At 42.4% G+C, this 22,199-nt stretch overlaps 1 non-coding gene across 1 annotated transcript; it reads left to right on the forward strand.

Moving 5' to 3' along the window:
* Positions 1-21,263: 21,263 nt before the first annotated feature.
* On the forward strand, positions 21,264-21,382 carry LOC128665326 (U5 spliceosomal RNA). Its single transcript, XR_008403087.1, has one exon. It is a non-coding gene; the product is annotated as a U5 spliceosomal RNA (small nuclear RNA).
* The last annotated feature ends 817 nt before the right edge of the window (positions 21,383-22,199 follow it).

Consider the following 22,199-nt stretch of genomic DNA (forward strand, 5'->3'; position numbering starts at 1 on the left):
ACCCCTGCATATTATTTTTAACCCCTAATCTGCTGCCCCTAACACCGCTGACCCCTATATTATATTTATTAACCCCTAATCTGCCCCCCACAACGTCGCCTCCACCTGCCTACACTTATTAACCCCTAATCTGCCGAGCGGACCGCACCGCTATTATAATAAAGTTATTAACCCCTAATCCGCCTCACTAACCCTATAATAAATAGTATTAACCCCTAATCTGCCCTCCCTAACATCGCCGACACCTAACTTCAAACATTAACCCCTAATCTGCCGACTGGAGCTCACCGCTATTCTAATAAATGTATTAACCCCTAAAGCTAAGTCTAACCCTAACACTAACACCCCCCTAAATTAAATATATATTAAATCTAACGAAATTAATTAACTCTTATTAAATAAATTATTCCTATTTAAAGCTAAATACTTACCTGTAAAATAAATCCTAATATAGCTACAATATAAATTATATTTATATTATAGCTATTTTAGGATTTATATTTATTTTACAGGTAACTTTGTATTTATTTTAACCAGGTACAATAGCTATTAAATAGTTAAGAACTATTTAATAGCTAAAATAGTTAAAATAATTACAAAATTACCTGTAAAATAAATCCTAACCTAAGTTACAATTAAACCTAACACTACACTAGCAATAAATTAATTAAATACAATACCTACAATTATCTACAATTAAACCTAACACTACACTATCAATAAATTAATTAAATACAATACCTACAAATAAATACAATGAAATAAACTAACTAAAGTACAAAAAATAAAAAAGAACTAAGTTACAAAAAAATAAAAAAATATTTACAGACATCAGAAAAATATTACAACAATTTTAAACTAATTACACCTACTCTAAGCCCCCTAATAAAATAACAAAGACCCCCAAAATAAAAAAATGCCCTACCCTATTCTAAATTACTAAAGTTCAAAGCTCTTTTACCTTACCAGCCCTGAACAGGGCCCTTTGCGGGGCATGCCCCAAAGAATTCAGCTCTTTTGCCTGTAAAAAAAACACATACAATACCCCCCCCCAACATTACAACCCACCACCCACATACCCCTAATCTAACCCAAACCCCCCTTAAATAAACCTAACACTAAGCCCCTGAAGATCTTCCTACCTTATCTTCACCATACCAGGTTCACCGATCGATCCAGAAGAGCTCCTCCGATGTCTTGATCCAAGCCCAAGCGGGGGGCTGAAGATGTCCATGATCTGGCTGAAGTCTTCATCCAAGCGGGAGCTGAAGAGGTCCATGATCCGGCTGAAGTCTTCTATCAACGGCATCTTCAATCTTCTTTCTTCTGGATCCATGTTCATCTTGCAGACCTCCGACGCGGAACTTCCTGCTGGCCCGACGGACTACCGACGAATGAAGGCTCCTTTAAGGGACGTCATCCAAGATGGCGTCCCTCGAATTCCGATTGGCTGATAGGATTCTATCAGCCAATCAGAATTAAGGTAGGAAAATTCTGATTGGCTGATAGAATCAGCCAATCAGAATCAAGTTCGATCCGATTGGCTGATCCGATCAGCCAATCAGATTGAGCTCGCATTCTATTGGCTGTTCCGATCAGCCAATAGAATGCGAGCTCAATCTGATTGGCTGATCGGATCGGCCAATCGGATTGAAATTGATTCTGATTGGCTGATTCCATCAGCCAATCAGAATTTTCCTACCTTAATTCTGATTGGCTGATAGAATCCTATCAGCCAATCGGAATTCGAGGGACGCCATCTTGGATGACGTCCCTTAAAGGAACCGTCATTCTTCAGTTGGACGTCGTCGGAAGAAGATTGATTCGTGCTGGAGGTCTTCACGATGGAGCCCGTCCTCATCGGATGAAGATAGAAGATGCCGCTTGGATCAAGATGGTTGCCGGTCTGGATCGCCTCTTCTTCCCAGATAGGATGAAGATTTTGGAGCCTCTTCTGGACCTCTTCAGCCGCCGGATGATGGATGTCTAGCCCCCGCTTGGGTTGGATGAAGATTTTGGAGCCAGGATCGATCGGTGATACCCGGTGAGGTGAAGATAAGGTAGGAAGATCTTCAGGGGCTTAGTGTTAGGTTTATTTAAGGGGGGTTTGGGTTAGATCAGGGGTATGTGGGTGGTGGGTTGTAATGTTGGGGGGGGTATTGTATGTTTTTTTTTACAGGCAAAAGAGCTGAATTTTTTTGGGCATGCCCCGCAAAGGGCCCTGTTCAGGGCTGGTAAGGTAAAAGAGCTTTGAACTTTAGTAATTTAGAATAGGGTAGGGCATTTTTTTATTTTGGGGGTCTTTGTTATTTTATTAGGGGGCTTAGAGTAGGTGTAATTAGTTTAAAATTGTTGTAATATTTTTCTGATGTTTGTAAATATTTTTTTTTTTTAACTTAGTTCTTTTTTATTTTTTGTACTTTAGTTAGTTTATTTCATTGTATTTATTTAATTTATTGATAGTGTAGTGTTAGGTTTAATTGTAGGTAATTGTAGGTATTTTATTTAATTAATTTATTGATAGTGTAGTGTTAGGTTTAATTGTAACTTAGGTTAGGATTTATTTTACAGGTAATTTTGTAATTATTTTAACTATTTTAGCTATTAAATAGTTCTTAACTATTTAATAGCTATTGTACCTGGTTAAAATAAATACAAAGTTGTCTGTAAAATTAATATTAATCCTAAAATAGCTATAATATAATTATAATTTATGTTGTAGCTATATTAGGATTTATTTTACAGGTAAGTATTTAGCTTTAAATAGGAATAATTTATTTAATAAGAGTTAATTTATTTCGTTAGAATAAAATTATATTTAACTTAGGGGGGTGTTAGGGTTAAAATTAGCTTTAGGGGTTAAAAAATTTATTAGAGTAGCGGTGAGCTCCGATCGGCAGATTAGGGGTTAATACTTGAAGTTAGGTGTCGGCGATGTTAGGGAGGGCAGATTAGGGGTTAATACTATTTATTATAGGGTTATTGAGGCGGGAGTGAGGCGGATTAGGGGTTAATAACTTTATTATAGTAGCGGTGCGGTCCGCTCGGCAGATTAGGGGTTAATAAGTGTAGGCAGGTGGAGGCGACGTTGAGGGGGGCAGATTAGGGGTTAATAAATATAATATAGGGGTCGGCGGTGTTAGGGGCAGCAGATTAGAGGTACATAGCTATAATGTAGCTGGCGGCGGCGTGCGGACGGCAGATTAGGGGTTAATAATAATATGCAGGGGTCAGAGATAGCGGGGTCGGCAGATTAGGGGTTAATAAATATAATATAGGGGTCGGCGGTGTTAGGGGCAGCAGATTAGGGGTACATAAGTATAACGTAGGTGGCGGTCGGCAGATTAGGGGTTAAAATTTTTTATTAGAGTGGCGGCGATGTGGGGGGGCCTCGGTTTAGGGGTACATAGGTAGTTTATGGGTGTTAGTGTAGTTAAGAGCTTTATAAACCGGCGTTAGCCCAGAAAGCTCTTAACTACTGACTTTTTTCTGCCACTGGAGTTTTGTCGTTAGAATTCTAACGCTCACTTCAGACACGACTCTAAACACCGGAGTTAGAAAGATCCCATTGAAAAGATAGGATACACAATTGACGTAAGGGGATCTGCGGTATGGAAAAGTCGCGGCTGAAAAGTGAGCGTTAGACCCTTTCCTGACTGACTCTAAATACCGGCGGTAGCCTAAAACCAGCGTTAGGAGCCTCTAACGCTGGTTTTCACGGCTACCGCCAAACTCTAAATCTAGGCCCAAGTGAGGTGGGAGGGGCCTATTTTCGCACCTTAGTTGCGCAGTTTCTTTGCTTTAGAGATCTCTAACTGCTTTTCCAGACGTTTCTGCTGTGTTTGAGGGCTGTAAAAGAAGTCTTTTCCCCACAAATGGTTCTGAAGGGCAGGAAGGCGCCACAGCAGTGCTGTGGCAAGGTGCTGAAAGTCCTTTTTACCGGTTTTGGCGTTTTTTTCAATCCGGTTTTGTCATTAAGGGGTTAATTGTTTATTTGCATAGCTGTGTAAAGTTACTAAGGCTTTATAATGCTACTGTAAAAATTTCGTTAAGTTTACTGCTTTTTTACACTGTTTTGCAGAATTTGTGCAACTTTTTTTCTCTTAAAGGCACAGTACCGTTTTAACTCTAAGTGTTATTTAATTTGATTACAGTGTTTTCCAAGCTTGCTTGTTACATTACTAGCCTGTTTAACATGTCTGACACCAAGGAAAATCCTTGTTCAATATGTTTGGAAGCCATTGTGGAACCCTCTTTTAGAATGTGTCCCAATTGTACTGATATGTCTATAAACTATAAAGAACATATATTAGCACTTAAAAATAGGGCAATAGATGATTCTCAGTCAGAAGTAAATGAGGGTTCGCCATCTAGCTCTCCCCAAGTGTCATAACCAGTAACGCCCGCACAAGTGACGCCAAGTACCTCTAGTGTGTCACATTCATTTACTTTACAAGACATGGCCACAGTTATGAATACAACCCTCACTGAGGTTTTATCCAAACTGCCTGGTTTACAAGGAAAGCGGGACAGCTCTGGGTTAAGGAAAAATGCTGAGCCGTCTCATGCTTTAGTAGCCGTATCTGATATGCCCTCACAATGCTCTGAAGGGGCGAGGGATTTGTTATCTGAGGGAGAAATTTCTGATTCAGGAAAGACGCTTCCTCAGACAGATTCTGATATGACGGCCTTTAAATTTAAGCTTGAACACCTCCGCTTATTGCTTAGGGAGGTATTAGCAATTCTAGATGATTGTGACCCTATAGTGGTCCCAGAGAAATTGTGTAAAATGGATAGATACTTAGAGGTTCCTGTTTACACTGATGTTTTACCAGTCCCTAAGAGGATTGTGACTATTGTTACTAAGGAGTGGGATAGACCAGGTATTCCGTTCACTCCCCCTCCTGTTTTTAAGAAAATGTTTCCCATATCTGACACTATAAGGGACTCATGGCAGACAGTTCCTAAGGTGGAGGGAGCTATTTCTACTCTGTCTAAGCGTACAACTATACCTATCGAGGACAGTTGTGCTTTCAAAGATCCTATGGATAAAAAATTAGAGGGTCTCCTGAAGAAAATTTTTGTTCATCAAGGTTTTTCTCTCCAACCTATTGCATGTGTTGTTGCTGTAACAACTGCAGCTGCTTTCTGGTTTGAGGCTCTAGAAGAGGCTCTTCAAATGGAGACTCCATTAGAGGAAATTATGGACAGAATTAAGGCCCTTAAGTTTGCTAATTCTTTTATTACAGATGCCGCTTTTCAACTGGCTAAATTAGCGGCAAATAATTCAGGTTTTGCCATTTTAGCACGCAGGGCGTTATGGCTGAAGTCATGGTCTGCTGATATGTCATCTAAATCTAAACTTTTGAACATTCCTTTCAAGGGTAAGACCCTATTCGGGCCTGAACTGAAAGAGATTATTTCAGACATCACTGGAATGAAAGGTCATGCCCTCCCTCTGGATAGATCAAATAAGATGAGGACCAAACAAAATAATTTTCGTTCCTTTCTGAACTTTAAGAGTGGTCCCGCTTCAGCTTCCTTTGCTACAAAGCAAGAGGGGAATTTTGCCCAATCCAAGTCAGTCTGGAGACCTAACCAGGCTTGGAACAAGGGTAAACAGGCCAAGAAGCCTGCAGCTGCCTCTAAGACAGCATGAAGGGGTAGCCCCTGATCCGGGATCGGATCTAGTAGGGGGCAGACTCTCTCTCTTCACTCAGGCTTGGATGAGAGATGTTCAGGATCCCTGGGCTTTAGATATTGTGTCCCAGGGATATCTTCTGGAATTCAAGGGCTCCCTTCCAAGGGGGAGATTTCACATTTCTCGATTGTCTGTAAACCAGACAAAGAGAGAGGCGTTCTTACGCTGTGTAGAAGACCTACACACCATGGGAGTGATCCGCCCAGACCCAAAAGAGGAACAGGGGCTAGGGTTTTATTCAAACCTGTTTGTGGTTCCCTAGACCAATCTTGGATCTCAAAATTCTAAACAAGTTCCTCAAAGTTCCATCATTCAAGATGGAGACTATTCGGACTATTCTACCTCTGATCCAGGAGGGTCAATATATGACTACTGTGGACTTAAAGGATGCGTATCTACACATCCCTATTCACAGAGATCATCATCAATTCCTCAGATTCGCCTTTCTAAACAGGCATTACCAGTTTGTGGCCCTTCCCTTCGGGTTGGCCACGGCTCCCAGAAATTTCACAAAAGTGCTAGGGTCCCTTCTGGCAGTTCTACGACCACGGGGCATAGCAGTGGTGCCTTATCTAGATGACATCTTAATTCAGGCGTCGACTTTCCAGCTAGCCAAGTTTCACACGGACATCGTGTTGGCTTTTCTGAGATCTCACGAGATCTCACGGGTTCTCTCTTCCCTCTTACAAGAGTTTCCTTCCTAAGGACTCTGATAGACTCGGTAGAAATGAAAATATTTCTGACGGAGGTCAGAAAGTTAAAACTCTTAACCACTTGCCGAGCTCTTCATTCCATTCCTCAGCCATCAGTGGCTCAGTATATGGAGGTAATCGGACTCATGGTAGCGTCAATGGACATAGTTCCTTTTGCCCGCCTACACCTCAGACCACTGCAGCTATGCTTGCTCAAACAGTGGAATGGGGATTATGCAGATTTATCTCCTCAACTGCATCTGGACCAGGAGACCAGAGATTCTCTTCTCTGGTGGTTGTCTCAGGACCACCTGTCTCAGGGAATGTGTTTCCGCAGGCCAGAGTGGCTCATTGTAACGACAGATGCCAGCCTGCTAGGCTGGGGTGCAGTCTGGAATTCCCTGAAAGCACAGAGCTTATGGTCTCGGGAGGAAGCTCTCCTTCCGATAAACATTATAGAACTGAGAGCGATATTCAATGCACTTCAGGCGTGGCTTCAGCTTGCAGCGGCCAAATTCATCATGTTTCAGTCGGACAACATCATGACTGTAGCTTATATCAATCATCAAGGAGGAACAAGGAGTTCTCTAGCGATGATGGAGGTAACCAAAATAATCCGGTGGGCAGAGGATCACTCTTGCCATCTCTCAGTGATCCACATCCCAGGAGTAGAGAACTGGGAGGCGGATTTTCTAAGTCGTCAGACTTTTCATCCGGGGGAGTGAGAACTCTATCCGGAGGTATTTGCCCAGCTGATTCAGCTATGGGGCACACCAGAATTGGATCTGATGGCATCTCGTCAGAATGCCAAACTTCCTCGCTACGGGTCCAGGTCCCGGGATCCCAAGGCGGTACTGAAAGATGCTCTAGCAGTGCCTTGGTCCTTCAATCTGGCCTATGTATTTCCACCGTTTCCTCTCCTTCCATGTCTGGTTGCCAGAATCAAGCAGGAGAGAGCTTCGTTAATTCTGATAGCACCTGCGTAGCCACGCAGGACTTGGTATGCAGACCTAGTGGACATGTCCTCGGTTCCACCGTGGACTCTGCCAATGAGGCGGGACCTTCTAATCCAAGGTCCGTTCACGCATCCAAATCTAATTTTTCTGCATCTGACTGCTTGGAAATTGAACGCCTGATTCTATCAAAGCGTGGTTTCTTTGAGTCTGTCATTGATACCCTGATTCAGGCTAGAAAGCCTGTCACCAGGAAGATCTATCATAAGATTTGGCGCAAATATCTTTATTGGTGTGAATCCAAAGGTTACTCGTGGAGTAAGATTAGGATTCCTAGAATATTGTCTTTTCTCCAAGAAGGTTTGGAGAAGGGATTATCTGCTAGTTCCCTAAATGGACAAATATCTGCTTTGTCTATTCTACTTCACAAATGTCTGGCAGATGTTCCAGACGTTCAAGCATTTAGTCAGGCTTTGGTCAGAATCAAGCCTGTATTTAAACCTGTTGCTCCGCCATGGAGCCTAAACTTAGTTCTTAAAGTTCTTCGAGGGGTTCCGTTTGAACCTATGCATTCCATAGATATTAAGCTTCTATCTTGGAAAGTTTTGTTTTTAGTAGCTATCTCTTCGACTCGAAGAGTTTCTGAGCTATCTGCTTTACAATGTGATTCACCTTACCTTGTTTTCCATGCAGATAAGGTGGTTTTACGTACCAAACCTGGGTTTCTTCCTAAGGTTGTTTCTAATAAGAATATCAATCAAGAGATTGTGGTTCCTTCTTTGTGTCCTAATCCTTCATCTAAGAAGGAACGTCTGTTACACAATCTTGATGTGGTTCGTGCTTTAAAGTTCTACTTACAAGCAACTAAAGATTACCGTCAAACATCTTCTTTGTTGTTTATTCTGGTAAACGGAGAGGTCAAAGGGCTACCGCTACCTCTCTTTCCTTTTGGCTGAAAAGCATCATCCGTTTGGTCTATGAGACTGCGGGCCAGCAGCCTCCTGAAAGAATTACTGCTCATTCTACTAGAGCTGTGGCTTCCACATGGGCTTTTAAAAATGAGGCTTCTGTTGAACAGATTTGTAAGGCGGCGACTTGGTCTTCGCTTCATACTTTTTCAAAATTTTACAAATTCGATACTTTTGCTTCTTCTGAGGCTATTTTTGGGAGAAAGGTTCTACAAGCAGTGGTGCCTTCCGTTTAAGGTCCCTGTCTTGTCCCTCCCTTCATCTGTGTCCTAAATCTTTGGTATTGGTATCCCACAAGTAAGGATGAATCCGTGGACTCGATACATCTTACAAGAGAAAACATAATTTATGCTTACCTGATAAATTTATTTCTCTTGTGATGTATCGAGTCCACGGCCCGCCCTCTTTTTTAAGACAGGCATATATATATTTTTATTTTAAAACTTTCAGTCACCACTGCACCCTATAGTTTCTCCTTTTTCTTCCTAGCCTTCGGTCGAATGACTGGGGGGTGGAGCTAAGGGGGAAGTTATATAGACAGCGCTGCTGTGGGTGCTCTCTTTGCCACTTCCTGTAGGGGAGGAGAATATCCCACAAGTAGGGATAAATCCGTGGACTCGATACATCACAAGAGAAATAAATTTATCAGGTAAGCATAAATTATGTTTTTGGAAATGCCATAAAAAATAAACATTACTCACTGACCAAAAAATATTATAGCCAAAAAGGCTTAAAGGGACACTGAAGTCAGAAAATAACTATTGACCAATGCAAAAAACGTACAAAAATAAAGTCCTCCACAATGCCCTGTCTGTTTCCAGTACTTACCGTTTTGCAGCAAAGTGTCTGCGAATTTTTAACTCTTTCCAAACCCACTCCGTTGGTAGCTTTCAGCGTTGACCAATCAGGGTTGACAACCCTGGTTGAAATATGGTGGCAGTTGGCCGTGATGCGCATGCGCAAGATAGGGCAAACCGTCATTGAATATGTCAGTCTCTTGATGATCAATGCGCAAGTATGACTCTGATTACTATATGGGTAATTTCAGCTTCACCCAGAGCAAACACGCATGCACTTTTTGAAGAATTAAAGTGCGCATGCGCAATGCGCCGAAATTGGATTTTAATGATATGCACAAAATAGATATCCGATAGGACATATTGGAGAGGCTAGATTACGTGTCGTCAAATAATAAACTTGTTTTCATGCCGTTATGCAGCTTCGTTTCAGAATCAAAATAGGTCAGTTATTTATTGTTTATATATATATGTGTTGAAATGTGGGTTCCATTTTGGCTAAAAAATAAAAAGGTTAGTAACCCTTTAAAACTTTGGGGGTTGTAGGGGGGCAACAGAATTTTGAGTGCTTAGGGCAGCACAAAACCTAAATATGCAACTGATACATATACATGTCTAAATATGGATATGTATATACTAGGCCATAAGCCTGCCCAGAGGGCAGTCTATTTTTTTAAAAAAAAAATACAAACCCCAAAGCTAATATTACTAAATATAAAAAATGTAAAATTACAGAAAAAAATTAACAAAGCTATCCAAAATAAAAAATGTAAACCTAAACTAATGTCCCTATAAAAATAAAACATCCCCCCAAAATAAAAACACCCCCAATCTAATACTTAACTACCCTAAGTTAAACAGCTCTTTTACCTAAAAAAATGACCAATTTCCCCCTAACAGTAAAACACCCCACCCAATCAACCCCCCCCCCCCAAATAAAAAAAACTAAGTCTAAAAAAACCTAAGCTACCCTTAAAAGGGCATTCAGCTCTTTTACAGCCCAAAAAACTCTAATTTAAAAAAAAAGCCTAAAACTAAGCCCCAAAAAGGTACTCACCATTCCTGAAGTCTGGCAGTGAAGGTCTTCTTCCAGGCGGCTCCTTCATCTTCTATCTTCATCTGGAGCGAAGGTGGTGCAGAGCGGAGGTGCATAGCGGTCTTCCTTGATGCGCAGATCCGGGAACGGCGGTTCTCAGCAGCGGTCTTCAGAGGTGGCTGTCCTCAGTGGTGTGGAGGCTCCTCTTCATCCGATCTCTGTTGTACACTAAAAATTGAATGGAAGGTACCGCATTCAAATTGGGGCACCTTGCATTCCTATTGGCTGAAATTTTGTAATCAGCCAATAGGATTAGAGCTACTGAAATCTTATTGGCTGTTCAAATCAGCCAATAGTATTTTAGTAGCTCTCATCCTATTGGCTGATTTGAAAATGTTACCAAATAGGAATGCAAGTTACCCCATTTTTAAACGGGTACCTTGCATTCAATCCTCGCTCAGTGTGCAGTGGTGATTGTACGAAAAGGATCTCCATGCTGGATGGCTCTGCTGGATGGCTCTGCAGTCGCCGGTCTTGTTCCACCATTACCTCCGCACTGCGTCGCCTTAGTCCTGGATGAAGCTAGAAGAGGTCCCCGCACTGGAAGATGTCGCCGCCTCCAAGAAGGCTTCACCGCCTGGAAGACCTTCTTCGTCGGACTTCAGGAACAGTGAGTACCTATTTGGGGGTTAGACTTTTTTTATTTGTTGGGGTGGCTTTTTTTTAGATTAGGGTTTTTTGCGCTGTAAAAGAGCTAATTGCCCTTTTAAGGGCATAGAAGAGCTGAGTGCCCTTTTAAGGGCAATGCCCATACAAATGCCCCTTTAGGGGCAATGGGTAGTTTTAGGTTTTTTTAGTGTTAGGTTTTTTTATTTTGAGGGGTTTGGTGGGCATGGGGTTTTACTGTTTAACTTAGGGCAATGCCCTACAAAAGGCCCTTTTAAGGGCTGTTGGTAGTTTAGATTAGTTTCAATTCAGTATTTGATATCCAACGTGAATTGAGTCAGTGCGTCTGTGCTATTGGCCTGTATAACCTATGTTATGTGTTGTCTGTGCGTGATCCATTGCTCTAGCATGGTCTAATGTGTGTCCGTAGTTCCCTGCTTTATGTGATGGTATCTTTCCAAATATATCAAGGTGTCTACCTGTTTTTGCCATTCACCAAAGGTGGGAACTACTCGAGACTTCCAGTGTTTTGGTATCAATAGCTTGGCTCTATTCAACATGACCAGTAACAGTGCCTTCCTTGCCTTACAGACAAGATTAGGCAATGATAAGTATAACAGCGTTTTTGGACTGTTTTGTATAAGTTTCCCTAAGACGAGCTCCATGTGATTAAGTACTCCTACCCAGTAATTATCTAGCCTAGGGCAATCCCACCATATGTGTGTTGGTGTGTCGTCTCCTTCAGCAATCTCTCCAACATTTGCCCGATGCTTGTTTGTATATACGCTGCAATCTGCTGGGGGTGAGGTACCATCTCGCCAGGAATTTGTAACTGGATTCTTGCACCTTTGTGGATATGGAGGTGGTTTGGTTATTTGAAAAGCTGTCTGCCAATCTTTGTACTCTATCTCAGTGTGCAGTTCCTTCTCCCACGCTTTTGTGTATGAGGGGAGTGTTTGCGTGTCATCTGTGAGTAGGAGTTTGTATGTTAAGGATATTGCGTTCACTGTTGGTGTGTCCCTCAAACACATATTCTCGAATGCCGTGAGTTGCCTTGTGAGGCAATGTTTATGACTGTGCGTCGTGAGGTAATGATTCAGTTGTACATGCGAGTACCAGCTCATAGCTAGGCTAGGCATCTCCTCTAGAATGTCCATATGTGTTTTAAGCTTGTCCCCCCCCTAATCAATGCCACTAAAGTGCATTCTTTGAAGGGTGTTTTATGGGTTGTTCCCTTCTCTGAGCGATTCCATAGCACTGTGGTATTTTGGTATATGGGAGTCAATGGTGAGTGCTTAGAGGATATGTTCGCCGTGGTGTGCACTATCTTGTCCCATGTCGTACAGAAGTCAACCAACAAAGGGTATACTGTTGTTGCGGCAAGTCTGTCTTTCTCAGGGGTCCAAGCCCCTAGGCCTGCATTTTTTGTGCCTAAAATGTCAGCTGCACCCATTTTTTGTTAAAGTCATTGGAGCACCAGTCAAGTAGTCTGTGTAGCGTAATAGCCTGTTTGTAAATTAGGATGTTTGGGACCCCAAGGCCTCCTCTGTCTCTTGGCAGGTAAAGTGTTTTCTTAGCTACTCTGGGTCTGATCCCCCCCAAATATATTGTTCTATTATACTTTGCAGCTTCTGTAAATAATTCCCCGGGAGTGTGATAGGTGTGGTTTGAAGTATGTATAGTAGTCTGGGGATCACATTCATTTTCACTACATTGATCCGTCCTACCCATGAAATTGATTTATTTTTCCATCTGGACAGATCAGCCACCAGCGTGTGTTCCAGTTTTTTATAATTTTCTTGGAATACGATCTGAGGATCCGGGGATATATATACTCCCAAGTACCTCATCTTGTCTTTTTGCTGCTTCAAGGGGCAGCTTCGAAGCACTGTGTCTAACTCGTCTGTGTTGTATCTAATATTCATTAGCTCAGATTTCACTATATTAAGGTGAAAGTTAGAGAGTTGCCCATATTCTCTGAAGGCAACCAAGGGTCTGGTGAGGGACGTGCCAGCTTTGGTCAATGTTAGCAGGACATCATCCGCATATAGCACCAATTTGTGTTCACATGATCTGGTAGAGATTCCAGAAATCAGCATGTCCTCTCTTATCCTCTGTGCCAGTGCCTCTATTGACACGGCGAAGAGGAGCGGCGAGAGGGGGCATCCCTGCCTAGTACCATTTCTGATTGAAAATCTGTTGGACAGGAGGCCGTTCACTTTCACTCGCTCTATGGGATTTCTGTATAGTGCGAAAATTTGATTTATAAAGGTCACACTAAATTTCATTTTGGTCAGGACCGCCTTTAGGAATGGCCAGTGTACTCGGTCGAACGCCTTTTCGGCATCCATCGAGACCAGAATTAAAGGGATGTGTTGCTGTTGGGCATGTGTCACCAGCTGCAGCACTTTCAGTGTGTTATCTCGTGCTTCCCTCCCTGGCACGAACCCCACTTGGTCCGGATGTATCAGAGCGGGGAGGAACTTGTTGACTCTGTTGGCCAGGACTTTGGCGTATATTTTAATGTCTGCATTCAAAAGTGAAATTGGGCAAAAGTTCTCCGGCCTTTTTGGATTTTTCCCTTGCTTAGGCAGAACGGTTATGTTTGCCTCTAACATCTGATCTGGAAAACCTCCTTCCCGCAATAGTGAGTTAAAAAGGGAAGTTAAGGGTATTAACAAGTGGTGGGTATATTTTGTAGTATTTGATTCCTAACCCATCTGGGCCTGGGCTTTTACCATTTGGCATGCTCTTAATCGCTGCTTTGACCTCATCGGTTGTAATTGGTCTATCTAAGGACTCAGTGTCTTCTGGAGTTAGTGTGTGTAGCTGCACACCTTCTAAATATTTGTCTATGTCAGTTTATGAGCTAATGTTTTTGATGTTATAGAATTTTTCATAATATTGTTGAAATGTCTCTGCTATTTTCTCACTGTCATTCTGAGCTTTTCCTGACGCTGCTGCTTTCATTTTAGTGCTTTGGCAAGCAAGGGTCCTATCTTATCATCTATGTCAAAGTACTTTTGCCGTAAGAGTAACGCCTTTCGCTGATATTCTTTGATAAGGTGATTATTCAGATCGGTCTTGATTTTAGTTAGTGAATTTAGTATATTAGCGTGTTACAAACTGCTATTTGTAACTGGCCCTTTAAATGGAAAATTGCCCTGCTTCCCTGGATTGTGGAGAAGCCTATTTGCCAGCCTCCTTCCTCATGACTATGGCCCCTGGAAGATTGTGCCCCTGAAAATGTATTAACTTTTATTGGGTGTGTATGGCCCTTTAAGAACCGTCTGGGGACATATTGTGACTTTGGTGAACAATGCCCCTTTAAGACTATGTCCCCAGACCTGTAAAATAACTTGTCCCTGGCTTTCTCCCACTTGGTTCAGTAAATAGGACTTACCGAACCAAGTACCACACAGGCAGAGTGTTCCACAGAAAGGGAGCACTGTTACAAAAGCATTAGTTTTCATTGTGTGCCATTAAGTGCTATGTGACAGACCCTTCGGTCAGAACTAAAGAGTTAACTTTGTTCAGCTTCAAGAAAGCTATTCTAAATACAAGTTTGCTGGGATCAGCTCTAATTAAGTTTAGTGATAAACATTCCCATTGTCTAATTACCTCCAGAGTCAGACTGCTGTTGATAAGATGGACTGCATTGTTTTCTTGTGTGTAACTTGTTATCTGCTGAAGTAATGTTGTGGCCTGTCAAAGGGCGTTGTCTCTCTATCTAAATGTGTGATTGGGGATTTTATGCCTCCCCCTGAGAGTGTCCTTTTTGCATGTAACCTCAATAAAAAGCAGGCTGTGTGTTCCAGCACTTCAGACCTATTCTGACCCTCTAACTTGAAGCCTTGACTCATGTTTGTAGGGGACAGCTATAATCACTACAGGGATTGCTATGCTCTATATACTCCCTTAGCTACTGAGCTCCTGTAAGAGCTCTTGTTCCTGATCCTGCTTCGCTGTACAGAAGGAAGAGGTTCACCTACTGGAGCCTGGTTGTAGGTCCAGGGCGCAGAGCAGATGGCAAGATACCAGCCCAGCAGCGGTGGTTCGTAGAGTCTGCATTACGTATGGTGGCTACGGAGTAGTTATAGTGTCTACGGTGCTGATGATCCTTTGGTGAGCACTAGGAGCATCCTTTTCTACGGTCCAACTTCCAGCCAGCCTGGAGGCAACCGTAACATAGCGTCCTAGCGCAAGGAGCAGCACCCCAACAGCACTGGTATCATAGGAGAGTATTGAGGGCAACGCTAGCCACTGCGCAGCATCCCTACCTACAGCAGCATGGAGCTGACAAGACACTGGTCAGAACCCTGTGAAGAGCACCTCAACCGGATCTGTCGCTATGAGGGCGCTGATTTCGTTCCAGAGGTAAAGAGGCGGCTAGTCCAATATGGTCCAGACCCTGCGCAGGAGGTAGTCAGTCGCATTATCCGGGAATTGGATACTGAGAACGAAGCGGCACGAGCCTTTGAGTGCCAACTGTGGAGTTTGAGGGTATGGACACCTGGTCTCCAGCGAGAAAGTGAGTTACAGGGAGAGGAGAGCAGCGACCTCCCTCCCCAGCGGCAGTATACCGTGCAGAGGGAAGAGACAACCGGTCTCCTTCCCCAACCCCAACCAGAGATACCCGAGGCAGCAGGCCTCATAGACTGGTCCTGGGAGGACCCCCAGCAGGCAGGTGGAGATGGGACCGCAGTCTCTCTACCGGCCCTACAGGGATGCTGGGCAGGCGGCCCAGATCCCCAGCGACAGACCCAGCTACAGGGAGGGGAGAGCATCGACCTCCCTCCCCAGCCAGAGTGTGCCTTCCAGGGAGAGGAGACAACCGGTGTCTCTCTCCCCAGCCGCAGCATGTTCCACAGGGAGCGGAGAGCATCGACCTCCCTTCCCAATGGCCGCCGGAGTATCAGGAGGAGGAGGTAAGCCAATCTCCCCCTCCCCAGCTAACTCCTAACTTGGGCCCAGGGTTAACAGTGGAGATTTTAACCCCCACTGACCCCCACGTTCCCTTTGCCACCGGGCAGGACTATGCCCCAATTCCCCCAGCAGAAGAGCTGGCATCAGGACAGAGCGCTGCTGGCCTCTGCTCTACAGACCCCCTTGTTACAGGACTGGCCTGCAAACCCCTCACCCCAGCAGAAGCGCTGGCACCAGGGCAGAGTGCCGCTGGCCTCTGCCCCCCAAGTACCACCAGCTATTTGCCCAGCTGCGCCAGGAAGGCCGAGGATGCTACACTTTCATCCTACAACCTGGAACCTACAGGCCAGTACTACTTATTGTGGGGGGCTACTTTGCTGCTAATGTTTATTTGTGGGTGGGTTGCGAGACTAACTTAGGCACTGACCGACAGAAGGTCAGGTGCCTGGTTAGTCTCCCTCCAAAAGGGGAGATATGTTACAAACTGCTATTTGTAACTGGCCCTTTAAATGGAAAATTGCCCTGCTTCCCTGGATTGTGGAGAAGCCTATTTGCCAGCCTCCTTCCTCATGACTATGGCCCCTGGAAGATTGTGCCCCTGAAAATGTATTAACTTTTATTGGGTGTGTATGGCCCTTTAAGAACCGTCTGGGGACATATTGTGACTTTGGTGAACAATGCCCCTTTAAGACTATGTCCCCAGACCTGTAAAATAACTTGTCCCTGGCTTTCTCCCACTTGGTTCAGTAAATAGGACTTACCCAACCAAGTACCACACAGGCAGAGTGTTCCACAGAAAGGGAGCACTGTTACAAAAGCATTAGTTTTTATTGTGTGCCATTAAGTGCTATGTGACAGACCCTTCGGTCAGAACTAAAGAGTTAACTTTGTTCAGCTTCAAGAAAGCTATTCTAAATACAAGTTTGCTGGGATAAGCTCTAATTAAGTTTAGTGATAAACATTCCCATTGTCTAATTACCTCCAGAGTCAGACTGCTGTTGATAAGATGGACTGCATTGTTTTCTTGTGTGTAACTTGTTATCTGCTGAAGTAATGTTGTGGCCTATCAAAGGGCGTTGTCTCTCTATCTAAATGTGTGATTGGGGATTTTATGCCTCCCCCTGAGAGTGTCCTTTTTGCATGTATCCTCAATAAAAAGCAGGCTGTGTGTTCCAGCACTTCAGACCTATTCTGACCCTCTAACTTGCAGCCTTGACTCATGTTTGTAGGGGACAGCTATAATCACTACAGGGATTGCTATGCTCTATATACTCCCTTAGCTACTGAGCTCCTGTAAGAGCTCTTGTTCCTGATCCTGCTTCGCTGTACAGAAGGAAGAGGTTCACCTACTGGAGCCTGGTCGTAGGTCCAGGGCGCAGAGCAGATGGCGAGATACCAGCCCAGCAGTGGTGGTTCGTAGAGTCTGCATTACGTATGGTGGCTACGCAGTAGTTATATTGTCTACGGTGCTGATGATCCTTTGGTGAGCGCTAGGAGCATCCTTTTCTACGGTCCAACTTCCAGCCAGCCTGGAGGCAACCGTAACATAGTGGAATTGTTTTTTTTTTAATTCTGATTCCCAATATCTAATCTGGGATAGAGAGGAATTTACAAACTGCCTGTTCTGTTTAACCTCCCTCGCTTTAAGTTTTATGAACTCCCCCCTAGCCACACATTTGTGAGCTTCCCAAGTCGTGGAGGTAGGTAGAGCATCCAAAGGGTTGTCTTCAAAGTAATGTCTCAAAGTCGTGTCTATGTCCAGTTTGATCAGTGGGTCACTTAAAGCGTTTTCATCAAGTCTCCATATGTAGGGGCGTGTAGGGATGTCAGGCCAGGTTATTGTGCATTGGACTGGGGCATGATCAGACCATGAAATTGGTAGGATATTGGCACATTGTACAAGGGATAATCCTATTTGGTCGGTTATGATGTAGTCTATCCTGGTGTATATGTGATGTGGGTGTGAGTAAAATGTGTAGTCTCGTATCTTAGGATTCAACGTTCTCCACACATCATGTAGCTTTAGTATATAGAGCTACGCATTTATGGTTTTAATTACCCTTTGTGGTGTGCTTGTCCTTTCTGTCGTAGGTTTAATTTTTTGTATTTTTTAATAATTTTGTTTATTTTTTTCTGTAATTTTAGACTTTTTTTTATTTTTTGTAATTTTAGATTATTTTTTTGTAATTTAATGTTAGGTTTTATTTTTAAATTAATGTTAGGATTTTTTATTTTAATTGTAATATAGTATTTTTTTTACTTTATGTAATTGGGGTTAATTTAGGGGGTGTTAGGTTTGAGGGCTTAGTAATTAAATTAGTTATTTGCATTGTGGGGGGTTGGCAGTTTAGGGGTTAATAGATTAATTAGGTTTATTGCGATGTGGGGGGTTGGCGGTTTAGGGGATAATAGGTTAATTAGGTTTATTTCGATGTGGGGTTTGGAGGTTAATATTTTATTTATGTTATTTGCGCTGTTTAATTTGCAGATTAGGGGTTAATTACTTTATTATTTTGCAATGTGTTTTTTTTTTTTTTGTTATACTTCATGTGGGCGGTTAGGTTTTTTTATTATTTCATCCAAAATGCGGTGGATTCTTTCAGCAACCTGCCATTTTCGTAATCCACCTGGATGCAGCTTTGCGTGCAGCCAACATTCCTTTGAAGATGCGTACGCAACTGACGACGGCGACGGACGCGTTATAAACGTGATTATAGTATAGATATGTCTATATATGTGTACATATGTATTTATATGTGTATATATATATATAACTAAATTAGTTAGAAAAGAGCTCTACCAAATCAAAAGAGCTAAAGCGGATTACTGGCCGCACCAAAAACAACCCTACAGTATAGTTGGAAATGACATCCTAAACAGGTTTGCTGAACATATACATTTTAATAAAAACATAGCCAAAAAGGTACATGCTGAGAAAATGGCAATAATCAAATTACAAATTGCAAGTGTAGTGCACTACTGATATCTGTTGGCTAGCATATGCAGGGTTAATACCAACTCATGAGAAAGTCCATCCCTAATACCGGGCACTTGAGTGTTAAGAACACGCTCCGGTTATAGTTAAACAGAATACCGTCCTTGATATCTCATTGGTATGTATTTGATCCGGTACCGGATTTGAGACAATAATATGAGAGTCCAAGAGAGGTAATTTCACTGTTGAAAACTTAATCCCATGTACAAGTGATACACCAAACTTCAAAATCTCAGAGCGCAAGACTTATTACTGCATGGCTTACCTTCGCTCTCTTCACACACTCTACGGTATTACCTGACAGGATCTCATCCGTGGTGTGACTCACAGCGATGTATTCCGCCTATGCAGCTCTTCACTTGCTCAGATATTCGAACTTGATATCACCAGATTCACAGCAAATCCACCATGCTGGCGTCCACACTGTGTCTTGTTCAAAACATATTATATATATATTTACATAACTACATATGTACACATATATAGACATATAATGTATATAAGTGCATCAGAGCCCTTTGCAGTTAAGCAGATAAAAACATGTTAAAGCATATTTATGCAATATTCATTTTTAATAAGGTTTTAATTATAAAAGAGAAAGAAAAGGTGCCCCTTTTCTTTCTTTTCTTTTTTAAAAAACGATGAGTCCACGGATTTCATCCTTACTTGTGAGATATTCACCTCCTGGTCAGCAGGAGGTGGCAAAGAGCACCACAGCAGAGCTGTATAAATAGCTCCTCCCACTCCAGTCATTCTCTTTGCCTGTGTTAGTTAGATAGGAGATGGCAAAGTGAGGTGTTAGTATGGATTCTTCAATCAAGAGTTTATTATTTTTAAAGTAGTGCCAAAGTGTGCTACTTTGTTCTAGGCTGTAGCCTAGTCCAGATCAGTCTCTACAGTAGAGCATTTGGTGGCTTTAAATCAATGAGAACTTGTGGGACATAATTCTCACTGCGCCTCCCATACTGATGCTGCCCTATTTGTAAAGTCTGAGGGAAGAGTACTTTTTATTTCCACAGGCCAATGTGAGGAGAAAATTAGGACCTCGCAAGCCGGGTGGGATGCCTTTGCTGTCGGGCAGAATGAGGTAAGTGCTGTCTTTATTTCTGGGGGTGAAGCATCTCAGAAAAAGGCCTGGGCACTTTGTTATTTTTCTATACCTCTTGGAAGTTTCTCCTAGTTTATTAGGAGACTTAAGGCAGCTAAGGACACTCAGGTTTACATGTGTCATCTCCAGGTGGTCTCATATGTAGTATTGAGACAGACCTGGAGATTTGATTTTGAGCTCTAAGGTATCATGCTTACAGTTATGCAGTATGTTGTGCATTGGACGCAGTATGTTGGCAAATATTACAATTGTGTGTCTTGTTGGACCCTATATTGTGTGTTTTATACTGCTATAGTTAAAGCAGGGTGATCGGGAGATTGCATAGAGAACGGTTATCATATAACTTCTCTGGATGAAGTGGCTGTTTAACAAGTAACAGCAATATACACTTTTTCTTCTTTAATCCCGGTGCTAATACTTAATAACAATGGCGACCGGGAGTTGGTTTATGTAATGCCCACGAGGGGCGGGGCTTGTCAAATGGCGCTGGTATGTGCGATCTGCTTGTGTGCCTCCGGTCTATGCTGCAGCTGAGGTGTCAGACTATCTCTGATGACAGCTAGGTTGTAGGCAGCACTCAGAGGTTTTTTACACAGTGAACATTTTCAATATTATACAAGGGTGTTGTTAACTTTTCTCACTGAAATGTGTTAAAAGAAGACATGTTACTATGTGTGCTGGCTTCCATTGGCTTATCTTAACAAGTCTAACAGCCGACAAGGATGCTTATTTTCTTGAGCATACAAGATGTTATATTAACAAATAAGACGGCCGACAGGGAGATTTAGTTGATTTTGCATGAAGTGTGTTTTATATGTCACCACTCCCGACGGCTTAAAGAGGCATCCGACAGGGAGATTTCCTTGAAGGGGTTTTATAATTTGTTCACCGTTCCCTACTGCTGGTATTACATTGCGAGCTGACTAAGGGGGGTTTGTTTATTTTTTCATACATGTCCATGAGGGTGGTTCTCCCGACAGCTTCATTTTTAGCAGACCGGGAGATTTAACTTGATGCGCCCACGTTGGACGGAGCTATGGCTCGCGCCATTGTTTGTGCGCCTTTTGTACAAATTTCTAGCATGGACGCCAGATGCCTTCTCTGCTATATTATAGCGTATAGTTTAGAGGCTTTGTGCTCTTTATGTGTGCATGTTTTTCAGTGAGCTGGATATTGTTCTCTGCTGCGTTAGGCTTTTAGCAGAGAAGCTTTCAGACATGCAGTATGTAAGGGGGGTTATATCTAATCTGGATGCATGTCAGTGTCCCATCCAATTACGGACAGACTCCTATAGGTTAAGTTGAAGTCTGGGGGTTCTGTATTATACGCTGCATATAACAGCACATTTTAATTTTTGATGCAAAAACATGGTGATGGTGTTCCTTTACTTTTTGGTTTATGTGCCATTTCAAGTCACAGTACTACTCTGTCTCTCTTCAGATTGAATAAATCTTTTGCCTTTTCTAAAGATTTTCGTGGAGTGTAACAACCTTGAGTATTTGATACATTCCAGCTGTTTGAGTAATTCAGCTTTGTGTTTAAAATGGAATATGTATACACATAAATTTATGTTACGTTTTAAAAAGTGACACTAACATTTTTTTGTGTCAATTTTTTCATTATAATATTGCGCTTCTTTTTTATGCACCTTCTCCCTTTAAGGCGTTTGCCATTTGGGAGTATGTTGGTAATGCTCGTCTTATTCCACAAACCTATAGTGTTCAAAAATTTGTTCAGGATCTTCACACTATCCTGATGTAATCTGTCCTAGTACGTCCAGGGTGAAGGATCGCATTCCTTATATTTAAAGGGACACTCAATCAAAATTAAACTTTCATTATTCAGATAGAGCATGCAATTTTAAACAACTTTCCAATTTACTTCCATTAACAAAATGTGCACAGTCTTTTTATATTTAAACTTTTTGAGTCACCAACTCCTACTGAGCATGTGCAAGAATAAGTGTGTCTGCATTTGTGAATGGCTGATTGCTGTCACATGGTACGTGTATGCATTTGTGATTGGCTGATGGCTGTCACATGGTACAGGGGGAGTGGAAAAAGACATAACTTTTAAAATTGTCAGAAAAAAAATCTACTACTCATTTGAAGTTCAGACTAAGTGCTATTGCATTGTCTTGTTATCTTGCATTTGTTGATTATGCAAATCTACAGTGTTGACTGGTCCTTTAAGGAAGGTTTTCCCATAACCACCTTAGTTAAGGGGACTGGGCAGACTTTACCTAGGGTGAAAAGAGTAGTTTCCAACATAGATAAGTGAACCACTTTTTTCCTTAAAGGGAATAGTTGGTTTTTTCATAAGTTATATAGACCAACGGTGTACTCAATACCCTTAAC

The sequence above is a fragment of the Bombina bombina genome, chromosome 6 (genome assembly GCF_027579735.1).
Source record: "Bombina bombina isolate aBomBom1 chromosome 6, aBomBom1.pri, whole genome shotgun sequence".
Classification (NCBI taxonomy): Eukaryota; Metazoa; Chordata; class Amphibia; order Anura; family Bombinatoridae; genus Bombina; species Bombina bombina.